The sequence below is a fragment of the Siphateles boraxobius genome, unplaced genomic scaffold, assembly GCF_051911475.1.
Source record: "Siphateles boraxobius isolate OS27281-9 unplaced genomic scaffold, OSU_SipBor_1 51, whole genome shotgun sequence".
Lineage (NCBI taxonomy): Eukaryota > Metazoa > Chordata > Actinopteri > Cypriniformes > Leuciscidae > Siphateles > Siphateles boraxobius.
In genome coordinates this window covers 2,061,770-2,081,051 of record NW_027509153.1, presented here as the reverse complement: position 1 = coordinate 2,081,051, position 19,282 = coordinate 2,061,770, and the positions used below count along the sequence as shown (strand labels likewise).

The 19,282-nt window shown below is 42.5% G+C and overlaps 21 non-coding genes across 21 annotated transcripts; all 21 read right to left on the bottom strand.

Annotated features, from left to right (window-relative positions):
• Positions 1-350: 350 nt before the first annotated feature.
• trnav-uac (transfer RNA valine (anticodon UAC)) lies at positions 351-423 on the bottom strand. The gene has a single exon. It is a non-coding gene; the product is annotated as a tRNA-Val (tRNA).
• A 460-nt stretch (positions 424-883) lies between these two features.
• Positions 884-956, bottom strand: trnav-aac (transfer RNA valine (anticodon AAC)). Its single transcript has one exon. It is a non-coding gene; the product is annotated as a tRNA-Val (tRNA).
• A 214-nt stretch (positions 957-1,170) lies between these two features.
• trnav-uac (transfer RNA valine (anticodon UAC)) lies at positions 1,171-1,243 on the bottom strand. Its single transcript has one exon. It is a non-coding gene; the product is annotated as a tRNA-Val (tRNA).
• Positions 1,244-2,220: 977 nt separating this feature from the next.
• Positions 2,221-2,293, bottom strand: trnav-aac (transfer RNA valine (anticodon AAC)). Its single transcript has one exon. It is a non-coding gene; the product is annotated as a tRNA-Val (tRNA).
• Positions 2,294-4,181: 1,888 nt separating this feature from the next.
• Positions 4,182-4,254, bottom strand: trnav-aac (transfer RNA valine (anticodon AAC)). Its single transcript has one exon. It is a non-coding gene; the product is annotated as a tRNA-Val (tRNA).
• Positions 4,255-4,816: 562 nt separating this feature from the next.
• Positions 4,817-4,889, bottom strand: trnav-cac (transfer RNA valine (anticodon CAC)). Its single transcript has one exon. It is a non-coding gene; the product is annotated as a tRNA-Val (tRNA).
• Positions 4,890-6,243: 1,354 nt separating this feature from the next.
• On the bottom strand, positions 6,244-6,316 carry trnav-uac (transfer RNA valine (anticodon UAC)). The gene has a single exon. It is a non-coding gene; the product is annotated as a tRNA-Val (tRNA).
• A 262-nt stretch (positions 6,317-6,578) lies between these two features.
• On the bottom strand, positions 6,579-6,651 carry trnav-cac (transfer RNA valine (anticodon CAC)). Its single transcript has one exon. It is a non-coding gene; the product is annotated as a tRNA-Val (tRNA).
• Positions 6,652-7,665: 1,014 nt separating this feature from the next.
• On the bottom strand, positions 7,666-7,738 carry trnav-cac (transfer RNA valine (anticodon CAC)). Its single transcript has one exon. It is a non-coding gene; the product is annotated as a tRNA-Val (tRNA).
• Positions 7,739-8,213: 475 nt separating this feature from the next.
• Positions 8,214-8,286, bottom strand: trnav-uac (transfer RNA valine (anticodon UAC)). Its single transcript has one exon. It is a non-coding gene; the product is annotated as a tRNA-Val (tRNA).
• Positions 8,287-8,956: 670 nt separating this feature from the next.
• On the bottom strand, positions 8,957-9,029 carry trnai-aau (transfer RNA isoleucine (anticodon AAU)). The gene has a single exon. It is a non-coding gene; the product is annotated as a tRNA-Ile (tRNA).
• A 1,369-nt stretch (positions 9,030-10,398) lies between these two features.
• Positions 10,399-10,471, bottom strand: trnai-aau (transfer RNA isoleucine (anticodon AAU)). Its single transcript has one exon. It is a non-coding gene; the product is annotated as a tRNA-Ile (tRNA).
• Positions 10,472-11,840: 1,369 nt separating this feature from the next.
• trnav-aac (transfer RNA valine (anticodon AAC)) lies at positions 11,841-11,913 on the bottom strand. The gene has a single exon. It is a non-coding gene; the product is annotated as a tRNA-Val (tRNA).
• A 224-nt stretch (positions 11,914-12,137) lies between these two features.
• Positions 12,138-12,210, bottom strand: trnav-uac (transfer RNA valine (anticodon UAC)). Its single transcript has one exon. It is a non-coding gene; the product is annotated as a tRNA-Val (tRNA).
• Positions 12,211-13,497: 1,287 nt separating this feature from the next.
• On the bottom strand, positions 13,498-13,570 carry trnav-cac (transfer RNA valine (anticodon CAC)). The gene has a single exon. It is a non-coding gene; the product is annotated as a tRNA-Val (tRNA).
• A 1,007-nt stretch (positions 13,571-14,577) lies between these two features.
• On the bottom strand, positions 14,578-14,650 carry trnav-cac (transfer RNA valine (anticodon CAC)). Its single transcript has one exon. It is a non-coding gene; the product is annotated as a tRNA-Val (tRNA).
• A 400-nt stretch (positions 14,651-15,050) lies between these two features.
• Positions 15,051-15,123, bottom strand: trnav-uac (transfer RNA valine (anticodon UAC)). Its single transcript has one exon. It is a non-coding gene; the product is annotated as a tRNA-Val (tRNA).
• A 137-nt stretch (positions 15,124-15,260) lies between these two features.
• trnav-uac (transfer RNA valine (anticodon UAC)) lies at positions 15,261-15,333 on the bottom strand. Its single transcript has one exon. It is a non-coding gene; the product is annotated as a tRNA-Val (tRNA).
• Positions 15,334-16,334: 1,001 nt separating this feature from the next.
• Positions 16,335-16,407, bottom strand: trnav-uac (transfer RNA valine (anticodon UAC)). Its single transcript has one exon. It is a non-coding gene; the product is annotated as a tRNA-Val (tRNA).
• Positions 16,408-18,053: 1,646 nt separating this feature from the next.
• On the bottom strand, positions 18,054-18,126 carry trnav-cac (transfer RNA valine (anticodon CAC)). The gene has a single exon. It is a non-coding gene; the product is annotated as a tRNA-Val (tRNA).
• A 1,009-nt stretch (positions 18,127-19,135) lies between these two features.
• On the bottom strand, positions 19,136-19,208 carry trnav-cac (transfer RNA valine (anticodon CAC)). Its single transcript has one exon. It is a non-coding gene; the product is annotated as a tRNA-Val (tRNA).
• Between the last annotated feature and the right edge of the window lie 74 nt (positions 19,209-19,282).

Here is a 19,282-nt window from a genome sequence, read left to right as displayed (position 1 = left end):
AGCACACCCTGTTTATTTTCTTCATTTTACAAAAGCACACGGTTTTGATGTTAATGTGAGTGTACACAAAAAAAGAAGACCCTCTATAGTTTATAATCATGTATTGATTTTATTTATATGACGAAAAATGACGGAGTATTTTAAGTCTATGTTGCTGCTATGTGGAAAAAAAACGACCCAAGAGAGTTAAAAAGCGTATAAAGGAAATGAGCGTTGATTTGGACGGTACCCACCTAGTGTCATTCGGCATGGCAGTCTGCCTACAGCTCCTTGGTACGATGGCCTTCACCTGTCTTAAAAGTAAGGGTTTTGTAGCAAATTGCAGCATTTATATTTAACATGCCTCCACTTGTTTCCACCCAATTTTGAACTGAGGACCTTTCGCGTGTAAAGCGAACGTGATAACCACTACACTACGGAAACTCGGTTTGGATCTCATTCCCACCTCTTCTAGCGTACGCTTGTTCAAAAGCGACTGAAACTATAAACTGCCCAGTGTTTTTAACATGGCAAAAAGCTGCTAATTTTGTTGGCAGACCGAACATTTTATATTACTGTACAGGAAACCTCAATGTTCATTTGTTTTATTTTTGTCCTTTTCTAAAGAGATTAAACAACAAACATCCCTTCAAGTGTACTGACCTGCTCAACAGAAAATCGCATACGAAATATTTGCAAAAATCACCCACAGTTTCCGCCCAGTTTCGAACTGGGGACTTTTCGCGTGTGAGGCGAACGTGATAACCACTACATAACAAACACGTCTTCAGGTTGCAGACATAAATCTTTAGGTGCACGCTTATTAAAAAGCATATAAAGGAAATAAGCGCTGCACCCACCTAGCGTGCCAAAGAGTTTACATTTTCTGTCAAAATCCGACCACTGTTTCTGCTTGGTTTCGAACCAAGGACCTTTCGCGTGTTAGGCAAATGTGATGACCACTACACTACAGAAACCTATTGTTGAGAGGGATGTGCTTTTTAGAAGATGGCTCCTTCCCATAATCTGCCCTGCAAGCAGTGTGAAAGTCTGTAAATTCCACAAACAACAGAACAGAGGTCATTCGGCATGGCAGTCTGCCTACAGCTCCTGGGTACGATGGCCTTCACCTGTCTCAAAAGTAAGGGTTTTGTAACGAATTGCAGCATTTATATTTAACATGCCTCCACTTGTTTCCACCCAATTTTGAACTGAGGACCTTTCGCGTGTAAAGCGAACGTGATAACCACTACACTACGGAAACTTGATTTGGACGGCACCCACCTAGTGTCATTCGGCATGGCAGTCTGCCTACAGCTCCTTGATACGATGGCCTTCACCTGTCTCAAAAGTAAGGGTTTTGTAACGAATTGCAGCATTTATATTTAACATGCCTCCACTTGTTTCCACCCAATTTTGAACTGAGGACCTTTCGCGTGTAAAGCGAACGTGATAACCACTACACTACGGGAACCTGATTTGGACGGCACCCACCTAGTGTCTTTCGGCATGGCAGTCTGCCTACAGCTCCTTGGTACGATGGCCTTCACCTGTCTCAAAAGTAAGGGTTTTGTAGCATTTATATTTAAAATGCATCCACTTGTTTCCGCCCAGTTTTGAACTGAGGACCTTTTGCGTGTAAAGCAAACGTGTCTCAAAAGTAAGGGTTTTGTAGCGAATTGCAGCATTTATATTTAAAATGCATCCACTTGTTTCCGCCCAGTTTTGAACTGAGGACCTCGCGTGTAAAGCAAACGTGATAACCACTACACTTCCGAAACTTGATTTGGACGTCAGTCCCACCGCTTCTAGGGTACGCTTGTTCAAAAGCGACTGAAACTATAGACTGCCCAGTGTTTTTAACATGGCAAAAAGCTGCTAATTTTGTTGGCAGACCGAACATTTTATATTACTGTACAGGAAACCTCAATGTTCATTTGTTTTATTTTTGTCCTTTTCTAAAGAGATTAAACAACAAACATCCCTTCAAGTGTACTGACCTGCTCAACAGAAAATCGCATACGAAATATTTGCAAAAATCACCCACAGTTTCCGCCCAGTTTCGAACTGGGGACTTTTCGCGTGTGAGGCGAACGTGATAACCACTACATAACAAACACGTCTTCAGGTTGCAGACATAAATCTTTAGGTGCACGCTTATTAAAAAGCATATAAAGGAAATAAGCGCTGCACCCACCTAGCGTGCCAAAGAGTTTACATTTTCTGTCAAAATCCCACCACTGTTTCTGCTCGGTTTCGAACCAAGGACCTTTCGCGTGTTAGGCAAATGTGATGACCACTACACTACAGAAACCTATTGTTGAGAGGGATGTGCTTTTTAGAAGATGGCTCCTTCCCATAATCTGCCCTGCAAGCAGTGTGAAAGTCTGTAAATTCCACAAACAACAGAACAGAGGTCATTCGGCATGGCAGTCTGCCTACAGCTCCTGGGTACGATGGCCTTCACCTGTCTCAAAAGTAAGGGTTTTGTAACGAATTGCAGCATTTATATTTAACATGCCTCCACTTGTTTCCACCCAATTTTGAACTGAGGACCTTTCGCGTGTAAAGCGAACGTGATAACCACTACACTACGGGAACCTAATTTGGACGGCACCCACCTAGTGTCTTTCGGCATGGCAGTCTGCCTACAGCTCCTTGGTACGATGGCCTTCACCTGTCTCAAAAGTAAGGGTTTTGTAGCATTTATATTTAAAATGCATCCACTTGTTTCCGCCCAGTTTTGAACTGAGGACCTTTTGCGTGTAAAGCAAACGTGTCTCAAAAGTAAGGGTTTTGTAGCGAATTGCAGCATTTATATTTAAAATGCATCCACTTGTTTCCGCCCAGTTTTGAACTGAGGACCTCGCGTGTAAAGCAAACGTGATAACCACTACACTTCCGAAACTTGATTTGGACGTCAGTCCCACCGCTTCTAGGGTACGCTTGTTCAAAAGCGACTGAAACTATAGACTGCCCAGTGTTTTTAACATGGCAAAAAGCTGCTAATTTTGTTGGCAGACCGAACATTTTATATTACTGTACAGGAAACCTCAATGGTCATTTGTTTTATTTTTGTCCTTTTCTAAAGAGATTAAACCACAAACATCCCTGCAAGTGTACTGACCTGCTCAACAGAAAATCGCATACGAAAGTTTTGCAAAAATCACCCACAGTTTCCGCCAATTTCGAACTGGGGCCCTTTCGCGTGTGAGGCGAACGTGATAACCACTACACTACAGAAACCTATTGATGAGGACATGTGCTTTTTAGAACATGGCTCCTTCCCATAATCTGCTCTGCAAGCAGTGTGACAGTCTGTGAATTCCACAAACAACAGAACAGAGGTCATTCGGCATGGCAGTCTGCCTACAACTCCTTGGTACGATGGCCTTCACATGTCTCAAGAGTAAGGGTTTTGTAGCGAATTGCAGCATTTATATTTAAAATGCATCCACTTGTTTCCGCCCAGTTTAGAACTGAGGACCTTTCGCGTGTAAAGCAAACGTGATAACCACTACACTACGGAAACTTGATTTGGACAGCACCCACCTAGTGTGATTCGGCATGGCAGTCTGCCTACAGCTCCTTGACACGATGGCCTTCACCTGTCTTAAAAGTAAGGGTTTTGTAGCGAATTGCAGCATTTATATTAAACATGCCTCCACTTGTTTCCACCCAATTTTGAACTGAGGACCTTTCGCGTGTAAAGCAAACGTGATAACCACTACACTACGGAAACTTGGTCTGGATCTCATTCCCACCTCTTCTAGCGTACGCTTGTTCAAAAGCGACTGAAACTATAGACTGCCCAGTGTTTTTAACATGGCAAAAAGCTGCTAATTTCGTTGGCAGACCTAACATTTTATATTACTGTACAGGAAACCTCAATGGTCATTTGTTTTATTTTTGTCCTTTTCTAAAGAGATTAAACAACAAACATCCCTGCAAGTGCACTGACCTGCTCAACAGAAAATCGCATACGAAATTTTTGCAAAAATCACCCACAGTTTCCGCCCAGTTTCTAACTGGGGACTTTTCGTGTGGGAGGCGAACGTGATAACCACTACACTACAAACACGTCTTCAGGTTGCAGACCTAAATCTTTAGGCGCACGCTTATTAAAAAGCATATAAAGGAAATGAGCGCTGCACCCACCTAGTGTGGCAAAGAGTTTAAATTTTCTGTCAGAATCCAACCACTGTTTCTGCTCGGTTTCGAACCGAGGACCTTTCGCGTGTTAGGCGAATGTGATGACCACTAAACTACAGAAACCTATTTGTGCTTTTTAGAAGATGGCTCGTTCCCATAATCTGCCCTGCAAGCAGTGTGACAGTCTGTAAATTCCACAAACAACAGAACAGAGGTCATTCGGCACCCACCTAGTGTCATTCGGCATGGCAGTCTGCCTACAGCTCCTTGTTACGATGGCCTTCACCTGTCTTAAAAGTAAGGGTTTTGAAGTGAATTGCAGCATTTATATTTAACATGCCTCCACTTGTTTCCACCCAATTTTGAACTGAGGACCTTTCGCTTGTAAAGCAGCGTGATAACCACTACACTACGGAAACTTGGTTTGGATCTCATTCCCACCTCTTCTAGCGCACGCTTGTTCAAAAGCGACTGAAACTATAGACTGCCCAGTGTTTTTAACATGGCAAAAAGCTGCTAATTTTGTTGGCAGACCGAACATTTTATATTACTTCACAGGAAACCTCAATGGTCATTTGTTTTATTTTTGTCCTTTTCTAAAGAGATTAAACCACAAACATCCCTGCAAGTGTACTGACCTGCTCAACAGAAAATCGCATACGAAATTTTTGCAAAAAACACTCACAGTTTCCGCCCAGTTTCGAACTGGGGACCTTTCGCGTGTGAGGCAAACGAGATAACCACTACACTACGGAAACAAGTCCTCAGTTTGCAGACATAAATCTTTAGGTGCACGCTTATTAAAAAGCATATAATGGAAATGAGCGCTGCACCCACCTAGTGTGGCAAACAGTTTAAATTTTCTGTCAGAATCCAACCACTGTTTCTACTCGGTTTCGAACCGAGGACCTTTCGCGTGTTAGGCGAACGTGATGACCACTACACTACAAAACCTATTGATGCGGTGCATATGCTTTTTAGAAGATGGCTCCTTCCCATAATCTGCTCTGCAAGCAGTGTGACAGTCTGTAAATTCCACAAACAACAGAACAGAGGTCATTCTGCATGGCAGTCTGCCTAAAGCTCCTTGGTACGATGGCCTTCACCTGTCTCAAAAGTAAGGGTTTTGTAGCATTTATATTTAAAATGCATCCACTTGTTTAAGCCGAGTTTTGAACTGAGGACCTTTTGCGTGTAAACCAAACGTGATAACCACTACACTACGGAAACTTGATTTGGACAGCACCCACCTAGTGTCATTCGGCATGGCAGTCTGCCTACAGCTCCTTGGTACGATGGCCTTCACCTGTCTTAAAAGTAAGGGTTTTGTAGCGAATTGCAGCATTTATATTTAACATGCCTCCACTTGTTTCCACCCAATTTTGAACTGAGGACCTTTCGCGTGTAAAGCGAACGTGATAACCACTACACTAAAGAAAATTGGTTTGGATCTCATTCCCACCTCTTCTAGCGTACGCTTGTTCAAAAGCGACTGAAACTATAGACTGCCCAGTGTTTTTAACATGGCAAAAAGCTGCTAATTTTGTTGGCAGAACGAACATTTTATATTACTGTACAGGAAACCTCAATGGTCATTTGTTTTATGTTTGTCCTTTTCTAAAGAGATTAAACAACAAACATCCCTGCAAGTGTACTGACCTGCTCAACAGAAAATCGCATACGAAATTTTTGCGAAAACCACACACAGTGTCCGCCCAGTTTCAAACTGGGGACCTTTCGCGTGTGAGGCGAACTTGATAACCACTACACTACGGAAACACATCTTCAGGTGGCAGACATAAATCTTTAGGTACACGCTTATTAAAAAGCATATAAAGGAAAGGAGCGCTGCTACCAACTAGCGTGGCAAAAAGTTTAAATTTTCTGTCAGAATCCAACCACTGTTTCTGCTCGGTTTCGAACAGACGACCTTTTGCGTGTTAGGCGAACGTGATGAACACTACACTACGGAAACTTGATTTGGACGGTACCCACCTAGTGTCATTCGGCATGGCAGTCTGCCTACAGCTCCTTGGTACGATGGCCTTCACCTGTCTTAAAAGTAAGGGTTTTGTAGCGAATTGCAGCATTTATATTTAACATGCCTCCACTTGTTTCCACCCAATTTTGAACTGAGGACCTTTCGCGTGTAAAGCGAACGTGATAACCACTACACTACGGAAACTTGGTTTGGATCTCATTCCCACCTCTTCTAGCGTACGCTTGTTCAAAAGCGACTGAAACTATAGACTGCCCAGTGTTTATAACATGGCAAAAAGCTGCTAATTTTGTTGGCCAAACATTTTATATTACTGTACAGGAAACCTCAATGGTCATTTGTTTTATTTTTGTCCTTTTCTAAAGAGATTAAACAACAAACATCCCTGCAAGTGTACTGACCTGCTCAACAGAAAATCGCATACGAAATTTTTGCAAAAATCACCCACAGTTTCCGCCCAGTTTCAAACTGGGGACTTTTCGCGTGTGAGGCGAACGTGATAACCACTACACTACGGAAACACATCTTCATGTTGCAGACATAAATCTTTAGGTGCACGCTTATTAAAAAGCATATAAAGGAAATGAGCACTGCTACCACCTAGCGTGGCAAACAGTTTAAATATTCTGTCAGAATCCAACCACTGTTTCTGCTCGGTTTCGAACAGAGGACCTTTCGCGTGATAGGCAAACATGATGAACACTACACTACAGAAACCTATTGATGAGGCACATGTGCTTTTTAGAAGATGGGTCCTTCCCATAATCTACTCTGCAAGCAGTGTGACAGTCTGTGAATTCCACAAACAACAGAACAGAGGTCATTCGGCATGGCAGTCTGCCTACAGCTCCTGGGTACGATGGCCTTCACCTGTCTTAAAAGTAAGGGTTTTGTATCGAATTGCAGCATTTATATTTAACATGCCTCCACTGGTTTCCGCCCAGTTTTGAACTGAAGACCTTTGCGTGTAAAGCGAACGTGATATCATGGCATGTGCTTTTTAGAAGATGGCTCCTTCTCATAATCTGCTCTGCAAGCAGTGTGACAGTCTGTGAATTCCACAAACAACAGAACAGAGGTCATTCGGCATGGCAGTCTGCCTACAGCTCCTTGGTACGATGGCCTTCACCTGTCTCAAAAGCAAGGGTTTTGTAGCGAATTGGAGCATTACATTTAAAATGCCTCCACTTGTTTCCGCCCAGTTTTGAACTGAGGACCTTTCGCGTGTAAAGCAAACGTGATAACCACTACACACTACACTTCCGAAACTTGATTTGGACGTCAGTCCCACCGCTTCTAGGGTACGCTTGTTCAAAAGCGACTGAAACTATAGACTGCCCAGTGTTTTTAACATGGCAAAAAGCTGCTAATTTTGTTGGCAGACCGAACATTTTATATTACTGTACAGGAAACCTCAATGGTCATTTGTTTTATTTTTGTCCTTTTCTAAAGAGATTAAACCACAAACATCCCTGCAAGTGTACTGACCTGCTCAACAGAAAATCGCATACGAAAGTTTTGCAAAAATCACCCACAGTTTCCGCCCAGTTTCGAACTGGGGCCCTTTCGCGTGTGAGGCGAACGTGATAACCACTACACTACAGAAACCTATTGATGAGGACATGTGCTTTTTAGAAGATGGCTCCTTCCCATAATCTGCTCTGCAAGCAGTGTGCCAGTCTGTGAATTCCACAAACAACAGAACAGAGGTCATTCGGCATGGCAGTCTGCCTACAACTCCTTGGTACGATGGCCTTCACATGTCTCAAGAGTAAGGGTTTTTTAGCGAATTGCAGCATTTATATTTAAAATGCATCCACTTGTTTCCGCCCAGTTTAGAACTGAGGACCTTTCGCGTGTAAAGCAAACGTGATAACCACTACACTACGGAAACTTGATTTGAACGTCAGTCCCACCTCTTCTATAATCTGCTCTGCAAGCAGTGTGACAGTCTGTAAATTCCACAAACAACAGAACAGAGGTAATTCTGCATGGCAGTCTGCCTACAGCTCCTTGGTACGATGGCCTTCACCTGTCTCAAAAGTAAGGGTTTTGTAGCATTTATATTTAAAATGCATCCACTTGTTTCCGCCCAGTTTTGAACTGAGGACCTTTTGCGTGTAAAGCAAACGTGATAACCACTACACTACGGAAACTTGATTTGGACAGCACCCACCTAGTGTGATTCGGCATGGCAGTCTGCCTACAGCTCCTTGACACGATGGCCTTCACCTGTCTTAAAAGTAAGGGTTTTGTAGCGAATTGCAGCATTTATATTAAACATGCCTCCACTTGTTTCCACCCAATTTTGAACTGAGGACCTTTCGCGTGTAAAGCAAACGTGATAACCACTACACTACGGAAACTTGGTTTGGATCTCATTCCCACCTCTTCTAGCGTACGCTTGTTCAAAAGCGACTGAAACTATAGACTGCCCAGTGTTTTTAACATGGCAAAAAGCTGCTAATTTCGTTGGCAGACCTAACATTTTATATTACTTCACAGGAAACCTCAATGGTCATTTGTTTTATTTTTGTCCTTTTCTAAAGAGATTAAACAACAAACATCCCTGCAAGTGCACTGACCTGCTCAACAGAAAATCGCATACGAAATTTTTGCAAAAATCACCCACAGTTTCCGCCCAGTTTCGAACTGGGGACTTTTCGCGTGTGAGGCGAACGTGATAACCACTACATAACAAACACGTCTTCAGGTTGCAGACATAAATCTTTAGGTGCACGCTTATTAAAAAGCATATAAAGGAAATAAGCGCTGCACCCACCTAGCGTGCCAAAGAGTTTACATTTTCTGTCAGAATCCAACCACTGTTTCTGCTCGGTTTCGAACCGAGGACCTTTCGCGTATTAGGCGAATGTGATGACCACTACACTACAGAAACCTATTGTTGAGAGGGATGTGCTTTTTAGAAGATGGCTCCTTCCCATAATCTGCCCTGCAAGCAGTGTGACAGTCTGTAAATTCCACAAACAACAGAACAGAGGTCATTCGGCACCCACCTAGTGGGTGCTTCTCATTTCTTATTTGTGCATCCTCGTTTCCTTTCCTCGCTTCCTTTCCTTGCGTCTCAGCTCCACCCCCTGTAGGTTTTGAGGGAAGGACGCAAGGAAAGAAAATGAGGACGGAGGAATCGAATGAAAGCTTTTTTTATTCATTGGAATACTTGATCACTCGCGCGTCACTTCATAGCGTCATCAGCAGCGCTCAAAGGATCTGCCCTTATGTTGTTGAAGTTTGTTTATTTAAGAAATTCATAATAAATGATAATAAAGCAAGATACCCTGTTGAAATATGTGTAATGTGTGGTTTATATAAACTGCAAAGGTAAAGTATACATTAAAACAGATTGTGATCGATGTGAAGGGGGAGGAGAATGTATACGCGCGTCACGTTTAGTCGATAAATCTCTTCCGCATAGGATACACCTGTGTATCCTCGCTCATGACTCCTCTGGAAGCCTCCTCACTCCTCGATCCTCGCCTCCTCGCGGTGCAATTAGAGAATTGAGATGTCCTTCAAGATGGCTGCGCTCGATCGGTTTCCGGGTCATAGGATGGAGGACAGAGGAACGAGGAGACGAGGAGGGATATTGCGAAGCACCTAGTGTCATTCGGCATGGCAGTCTGCCTACAGCTCCTTGATACGATGGCCTTCACCTGTCTTAAAAGTAAGGGTTTTGTAGCGAATTGCAGCATTTATATTTAACATGCCTCCACTTGTTTCCACCCAATTTTGAACTGAGGACCTTTCGCGTGTAAAGCGCCCGTGATAACCACTACACTACGGAAACTTGGTCTGGATCTCATTCCCACCTCTTCTAGCGTACGCTTGTTCAAAAGCGACTGAAACTATAGACTGCCCAGTGTTTTTAACATGGCAAAAAGCTGCTAATTTTGTTGGCAGACCGAACATTTTATATTACTGTACAGGAAACCTCAATGGTCATTTGTTTTATTTTTGTCCTTTTCTAAAGAGATTAAACAACAAACATCCCTGCAAGTGTACTGACCTGCTCAACAGAAAATCGCATACGAAATTTTTGCAAAAATCACCCACAGTTTCCGCCCAGTTTCGAACTGGGGCCTTTTCGCGTGTGAGGCGAACGTGATAACCACTACATAACAAACACGTCTTCAGGTTGCAGACATAAATCTTTAGGTGCACGCTTATTAAAAAGCATATAAAGGAAATAAGCGCTGCACCCACCTAGCGTGCCAAAGAGTTTACATTTTCTGTCAGAATCCAACCACTGTTTCTGCTCGGTTTCGAACCGAGGACCTTTCGCGTATTAGGCGAATGTGATGACCACTACACTACAGAAACCTATTGTTGAGAGGGATGTGCTTTTTAGAAGATGGCTCCTTCCCATAATCTGCCCTGCAAGCAGTGTGACAGTCTGTAAATTCCACAAACAACAGAACAGAGGTCATTCGGCACCCACCTAGTGGGTGCTTCTCATTTCTTATTTGTGCATCCTCGTTTCCTTTCCTCGCTTCCTTTCCTAGCGTCTCAGCTCCACCCCCTGTAGGTTTTGAGGGAAGGACGCAAGGAAAGAAAATGAGGACGGAGGAATCGAATGAAAGCTTTTTTTATTCAATGGAATACTTGATCACTCGCGCGTCACTTCATAGCGTCATCAGCAGCGCTCAAAGGATCTGCCCTTATGTTGTTGAAGTTTGTTTATTTAAGAAATTCATAATAAATGATAATAAAGCAAGATACCCTGTTGAAATATGTCTAATGTGTGGTTTATATAAACTGCAAAGGTAAAGTATACATTAAAACAGATTGTGATCGATGTGAAGGGGGAGGAGAATGTATACGCGCGTCACGTTTAGTCGATAAATCTCTTCCGCATAGGATACACCTGTGTATCCTCGCTCATGACTCCTCTGGAAGCCTCCTCACTCCTCGATCCTCGCCTCCTCGCGGTGCAATTAGAGAATTGAGATGTCCTTCAAGATGGCTGCGCTCGATCGGTTTCCGGGTCATAGGATGGAGGACAGAGGAACGAGGAGACGAGGAGGGATATTGCGAAGCACCCAGTGTCATTCGGCATGGCAGTCTGCCTACAGCTCCTTGATACGATGGCCTTCACCTGTCTTAAAAGTAAGGGTTTTGTAGCGAATTGCAGCATTTATATTTAACATGCCTCCACTTGTTTCCACCCAATTTTGAACTGAGGACCTTTCGCGTGTAAAGCGCCCGTGATAACCACTACACTACGGAAACTTGGTCTGGATCTCATTCCCACCTCTTCTAGCGTACGCTTGTTCAAAAGCGACTGAAACTATAGACTGCCCAGTGTTTTTAACATGGCAAAAAGCTGCTAATTTTGTTGGCAGACCGAACATTTTATATTACTGTACAGGAAACCTCAATGGTCATTTGTTTTATTTTTGTCCTTTTCTAAAGAGATTAAACAACAAACATCCCTGCAAGTGTACTGACCTGCTCAACAGAAAATCGCATACGAAATTTTTGCAAAAATCACCCACAGTTTCCGCCCAGTTTCTAACTGGGGACTTTTCGTGTGGGAGGCGAACGTGATAACCACTACACTACAAACACGTCTTCAGGTTGCAGACCTAAATCTTTAGGCGCACGCTTATTAAAAAGCATATAAAGGAAATGAGCGCTGCACCCACCTAGTGTGGCAAAGAGTTTAAATTTTCTGTCAGAATCCAACCACTGTTTCTGCTCGGTTTCGAACCGAGGACCTTTCGCGTGTTAGGCGAATGTGATGACCACTAAACTACAGAAACCTATTTGTGCTTTTTAGAAGTTGGCTCGTTCCCATAATCTGCCCTGCAAGCAGTGTGACAGTCTGTAAATTCCACAAACAACAGAACAGAGGTCATTCGGCACCCACCTAGTGTCATTCGGCATGGCAGTCTGCCTACAGCTCCTTGTTACGATGGCCTTCACCTGTCTTAAAAGTAAGGGTTTTGAAGTGAATTGCAGCATTTATATTTAACATGCCTCCACTTGTTTCCACCCAATTTTGAACTGAGGACCTTTCGCTTGTAAAGCGAACGTGATAACCACTACACTACGGAAACTTGGTTTGGATCTCATTCCCACCTCTTCTAGCGCACGCTTGTTCAAAAGCGACTGAAACTATAGACTGCCCAGTGTTTTTAACATGGCAAAAAGCTGCTAATTTTGTTGGCAGACCGAACATTTTATATTACTTCACAGGAAACCTCAATAGTCATTTGTTTTATTTTTGTCCTTTTCTAAAGAGATTAAACCACAAACATCCCTGCAAGTGTACTGACCTGCTCAACAGAAAATCGCATATGAAATTTTTGCAAAAAACACTCACAGTTTCCGCCCAGTTTCGAACTGGGGACTTATCGCGTGTGAGGCAAACGAGATAACCACTACACTACGGAAACAAGTCCTCAGGTTGCAGACATAAATCTTTAGGTGCACGCTTATTAAAAAGCATATAATGGAAATGAGCGCTGCACCCACCTAGTGTGGCAAACAGTTTAAATTTTCTGTCAGAATCCAACCACTGTTTCTACTCGGTTTCGAACCGAGGACCTTTCGCGTGTTAGGCGAACGTGATGACCACTACACTACAAAACCTATTGATGCGGTGCATATGCTTTTTAGAAGATGACTCCTTCCCATAATCTGCTCTGCAAGCAGTGTGACAGTCTGTAAATTCCACAAACAACAGAACAGAGGTCATTCTGCATGGCAGTCTGCCTACAGCTCCTTGGTACGATGGCCTTCACCTGTCTCAAAAGTAAGGGTTTTGTAGCATTTATATTTAAAATGCATCCACTTGTTTAAGCCCAGTTTTGAACTGAGGACCTTTTGCGTGTAAAGCAAACGTGATAACCACTACACTACGGAAACTTGATTTGGACGGCACCCACCTAGTGTCATTCGGCATGGCAGTCTGCCTACAGCTCCTTGGTACGATGGCCTTCACCTGTCTTAAAAGTAAGGGTTTTGTAGCGAATTGCAGCATTTATATTTAACATGCCTCCACTTGTTTCCACCCAATTTTGAACTGAGGACCTTTCGCGTGTAAAGCGAACGTGATAACCACTACACTACAGAAAATTGGTTTGGATCTCATTCCCACCTCTTCTAGCGTACGCTTGTTCAAAAGCGACTGAAACTATAGACTGCCCAGTGTTTTTAACATGGCAAAAAGCTGCTAATTTTGTTGGCAGAACGAACATTTTATATTACTGTACAGGAAACCTCAATGGTCATTTGTTTTATTTTTGTCCTTTTCTAAAGAGATTAAACAACAAACATCCCTGCAAGTGTACTGACCTGCTCAACAGAAAATCGCATACGAAATTTTTGCGAAAACCACACACAGTTTCCGCCCAGTTTCGAACTGGGGACCTTTCGCGTGTGAGGCGAACGTGATAACCACTACACTACGGAAACACATCTTCAGGTGGCAGACATAAATGTTTAGGTGCACGCTTATTAAAAAGCATATAAAGGAAAGGAGCGCTGCTACCAACTAGCGTGGCAAAAAGTTTAAATTTTCTGTCAGAATCCAACCACTGTTTCTGCTCGGTTTCGAACAGAGGACCTTTTGCGTGTTAGGCGAACGTGATGAACACTACACTACAGAAACCTATTGATGAGGTACATGAGCTTTTTAGAAGATGGCTCCTTCCCATAATCTACTCTGCAAGCAGTGTGACAGTCTGTGAATTCCACAAACAACAGAACAGAGGTCATTCGGCATGGCAGTCTGCCTACAGCTCCTGGGTACGATGGCCTTCACCTGTCTTAAATGTAAGGGTTTTGTATCGAATTGCAGCATTTATATTTAACATGCCTCCACTTGTTTCCGCCCAGTTTTGAACTGAAGACCTTTGCGTGTAAAGCGAACGTGATATCATGGCATGTGCTTTTTAGAAGATGGCTCCTTCCCATAATCTACTCTGCAAGCAGTGTGACAGTCTGTGAATTCCACAAACAACAGAACAGAGGTCATTCGGCATGGCAGTCTGCCTACAGCTCCTGGGTACGATGGCCTTCACCTGTCTCAAAAGCAAGGGTTTTGTAGCGAATTGGAGCATTACATTTAAAATGCCTCCACTTGTTTCCGCCAAGTTTTGAACTGAGGACCTTTCGCGTGTAAAGCAAACGTGATAACCACTACACTACGGAAACTTGATTTAGACGTCAGTCCCACCACTTCTAGGGTACGCTTGTTCAAAAGCGACTGAAACTATAGACTGCCCGGTGTTTTTAACATGGCAAAAAGCTGCTAATTTTGTTGGCAGACCGAACATTTTATATTACTTCACAGGAAACCTCAATGGTCATTTGTTTTATTTTTGTCCTTTTTTAATGAGATTAAACCACAAACATCCCTGCAAGTGTACTGACCTGCTCAACAGAAAATCGCATACGAAATTTTTGCAAAAAACACCCACAGTTTCCGCCCAGTTTCGAACTGGGGACCTTTCGCGTGTGAGGCAAACGTGATAACCACTACACTATGGAAACAAGTCTTCAGGTTGCAGACATAAATCTTTAGGTGCACCCTTATTAAAAAGCATATAAAGGAAATGAGCGCTGCACCCACCTAGTGTGGCAAACAGTTAAAATTTTCTGTCAGAATCCAACCACTGTTTCTGCTCGGTTTCGAACCGAGGACCTCTCGCGTGTTAGGCGAACGTGATGACCACTACACTACAGAAAGATATTGATGAGGTGCATGTGATTTTTAGAAGATGGCTCCTTCCCATAATCTGCTCTGCAAGCAGTGTGACAGTCTGTGAATTCCACAAACAACAGAACAGAGGTCATTCGGCATGGCAGTCTGCCTACAGCTCCTTGGTACGATGGCCTTCACCTGTCTCAAAAGTAAGGGTTTTGTAGCATTTATATTTAAAATGCCTCCACTTGTTTCCGCCCAGTATTGAACTGAGGACCTTTCGCGTGTAAAGCGAACGTGATAACCACTACACTACGGAAACTTGATTTGGACGGTACCCACCTAGTGTCATTCGGCATGGCAGTCTGCCTACAGCTCCTTGGTACGTTGGCCTTCACCTGTCTTAAAATTAAGGGTTTTGTAGCGAATTGCAGCATTTATATTTAACATGCCTCCACTTGTTTCCACCCAATTTTGAACTGAGGACCTTTCGCGTGTAAAGCGAACGTGATAACCACTACACTACGGAAACTTGGTTTGGATCTCATTCCCACCTCTTCTAGCGTACGCTTGTTCAAAAGCGACTGAAACTATAGACTGCCCAGTGTTTATAACATGGCAAAAAGCTGCTAATTTTGTTGGCCGAACATTTTATATTACTGTACAGGAAACCTCAATGGTCATTTGTTTTATTTTTGTCCTTTTCTAAAGAGATTAAACAACAAACATCCCTGCAAGTGTACTGACCTGCTCAACAGAAAATCGCATACGAAATATTTGCAAAAATCACCCACAGTTTCCGCCCAGTTTCAAACTGGGGACTTTTCGCGTGTGAGGCGAACGTGATAACTACTACACTACAAACACGTCTTCAGGTTGCAGACATAAATCTTTAGGTGCACGCTTATTAAAAAGCATATAAAGGAAATGAGCGCTGCTACCATCTAGCGTGGCAAACAGTTTAAATATTCTGTCAGAATCCAACCACTGTTTCTGCTCGGTTTCGAACAGAGGACCTTTCGCGTGTTAGGCAAACATGATGAACACTACACTACAGGAACCTATTGATGAGGCACATGTGCTTTTTAGAAGATGGGTCCTTCCCATAATCTACTCTGCAAGCAGTGTGACAGTCTGTGAATTCCACAAACAACAGAACAGAGGTCATTCGGCATGGCAGTCTGCCTACAGCTCCTGGGTACGATGGCCTTCACCTGTCTTAAAAGTAAGGGTTTTGTATCGAATTGCAGCATTTATATTTAACATGCCTCCACTTGTTTCCGCCCAGTTTTGAACTGAAGACCTTTGCGTGTAAAGCGAACGTGATATCATGGCATGTGCTTTTTAGAAGATGGCTCCTTCCCATAATCTGCTCTGCAAGCAGTGTGACAGTCTGTGAATTCCACAAACAACAGAACAGAGGTCATTCGGCATGGCAGTCTGCCTACAGCTCCTTGGTACGATGGCCTTCACCTGTCTCAAAAGCAAGGGTTTTGTAGCGAATTGGAGCATTACATTTAAAATGCCTCCACTTGTTTCCGCCCAGTTTTGAACTGAGGCCCTTTCGCGTGTAAAGCAAACGTGATAACCACTACACTACCGAAACTTGATTTGGACATCAGTCCCACCGCTTCTAGGGTACGCTTGTTCAAAAGTGACTGAAACTATAGACTGCCCAGTGTTTTTAACCCTTCGGAGTCTTGGGCTATTTTGGCCGTTTTTGAGTACTTTTATTTTTTTTAAATTTTGCAACATAAACAAATGTTTACCATACCAATGTTTGGTATAATTTTTTTCAGCACAACATCACCTATATGATCAGACAATTAGTTTTTCACTTTGATGTACTCTATCAACATACTGGACCCAAAATCACACAAAAAACACAAAATCCGAATAGAAAAATTATAGCTTTTCTACTACAAACAACACAAACATGCTCAATGAAGCATTTTAAAAGGTTTAAAATGTAAACACAAGTTGTAAATGTCAACATATACAGGTACAATTCAGATATAATCAACCTATATACAAAAAAAATATGATTTACAAAAAAAAGCGGGTGTAGCCATAGGCTTTTTTTCTTTCTTATTAGCTCAGCCACTTTTTAAAAAATGTTGTGCAAACAATTATTCAGAGAGCTATATTTAAGGCCTTGCATTCCCAGAGTATGAGGGTTCGCAAATAGTGCAAAAACAACATAAAAAAATGTAAAATTGAGATAAAATTAAACTATATGCAGCAAAAAGCAGGTGTGGCAATAGGCGTTTTTTCTTTTCTTTTTTGCTTAGAAACTCTACAAAACACTTCATGTACAATTACACAGATAGCTACATTACAGGGATTTCATTCCTTGAGTAAGAGGGGTTCCTCAATAGTGCAAATATAGCATACAAAAGGTAAAATGAACACAAAATCAAATTATACATACAACTATTTACAACAAATATCAGGTGTTTTTTTATTTTTATTTTTTATCTGTGCCTCTCCTCAAAACAGTTTATCTAAATCTACTCCTAAACTACCTAAACTACTCCTAAACTACCTAAACTATCAACACTACTCCTAAACTACTCTCAAAATCTACTCAAACTCTTCCAAAAACTAGCAATAATCTCTCTCTCTATATATAACGTATATATGTCTCTCTTTATCAACTCCGTAAATCCTCTGCCTTTCAATTTTGCGTCTTAGCTCAGTTGGCTCCTCCTCCATTCCCTAAAATGTGCAGCCTGAAGAGCAGAGTCAGCAGATTCACACATTTTTCTCCGTTTTGTTTTATGACAAAAACCGACGAAGTTATTAGAATAAATGCAACGCCTGTCGCATCCCATCTTGCGTTCTTTTACGAACGCGTCAGTATTTTTTTATATAAAGTTTAAATGATCATATCTCCGTTTTTACTTGGTCTATCAACACAAAACAAAAAGTAAAATAGAATTTCAAGCCAGCACTTTCGACAGAAGTGGACGGCAGCGCTCAACGTGACTTTGTTTTTATGCTTCGACGTCTTAAACTGGTCATGTAACTTGATCACGCCGGCGTGATCGGCGACCCCGAAGAGTTAACATGGCAAAATGCTGCTAATTTTGTTGGCAGACCGAACATTTTATAATACTGTACAGGAAACCTCAATGGTAATTTGTTTTCTTTTTGTCCTTTTCTAAAGAGATTAAACCACAAACATCCCTGCAAGTGTACTGACCTGCTCAACAGAAAATCGCATACGAAATTTTTGCAAAAACCACCCTTAGTTTCCGCCCAGTTTCGAACTGGGGACCTTTCGCGTGTGAGGCGAACGTGATAACCACTACACTACGGAAACACGTCTTCAGGTTGCAGACATAAATCTTTAGGTCCACGCTTATTAAAAAGCATATAATGGAAATGAGCGCTGCTACCACCTAGCGTGGCAAAAAGTTTAAATATTCTGTCAGAATCCAACCACTGTTTCTGCTTGGTTTCGAACAGAGGACCTTTCGCGTGTTAGGCGAACATGATGAACACTACACTACAGAAACCTATTGATGAGGCACATGTGCTTTTTAGAAGATGGCTCCTTCCCATAATCTACTCTGCAAGCAGTGTGACAGTCTGTGAATTCCACAAACAACAGAACAGAGGTCATTCGGCATGGCAGTCTGCCTACAGCTCCTGGGTACGATGGCCTTCACCTGTCTTAAAAGTAAGGGTTTTGTATCGAATTGCAGCATTTATATTTAACATGCCTCCACTTGTTTCCACCCAGTTTTGAACTGAAGACCTTTACGTGTAAAGCGAACGTGATATCATGGCATGTGCTTTTTAGAAGATGGCTCCTTCCCATAATCTACTCTGCAAGCAGTGTGACAGTCTGTGAATTCCACAAACAACAGAACAGAGGTCATTCGGCATGGCAGTCTGCCTACAGCTCCTTGGTACGATGGCCATCACCTGTCTCAAAAGCAAGGGTTTTGTAGCGAATTGGAGCATTACATTTAAAATGCCTCCACTTGTTTCCGCCCAGTTTTGAACTGAGGGCCTTTCGCGTGTGTAAAGCAAACGTGATAACCACTACACTACGGAAACTTGATTTGGACGTCAGTCCCACCGCTTCTAGGTTGCGCTTGTTCAAAAGCGACTGAAACTATAGATTGCCCAGTGTTTTTAACATGGCAAAATGCTGCTAATTTTGTTGGCAGACCAAACATTTTATATTACTGTACAGGAAACCTCAATGGTCATTTGTTTTATTTTTGTCCTTTTCTAAAGAGATTAAACCACAAACATCCCTGCAAGTGTACTGACCTGCTCAACAGAAAATCGCATACCAAATTTTTGCAAAAACCACCCACAGTTTCCGCCCAGTTTCGAACTGGGGACCTTTCGCGTGTGAGGCGAACGTGATAACCACTACACTACGGAAACACGTCTTCAGGATGCAGACATAAATCTTTAGGTGCACGCTTATTAAAAAGCATATAAAAGAAATGAGTGCTGCA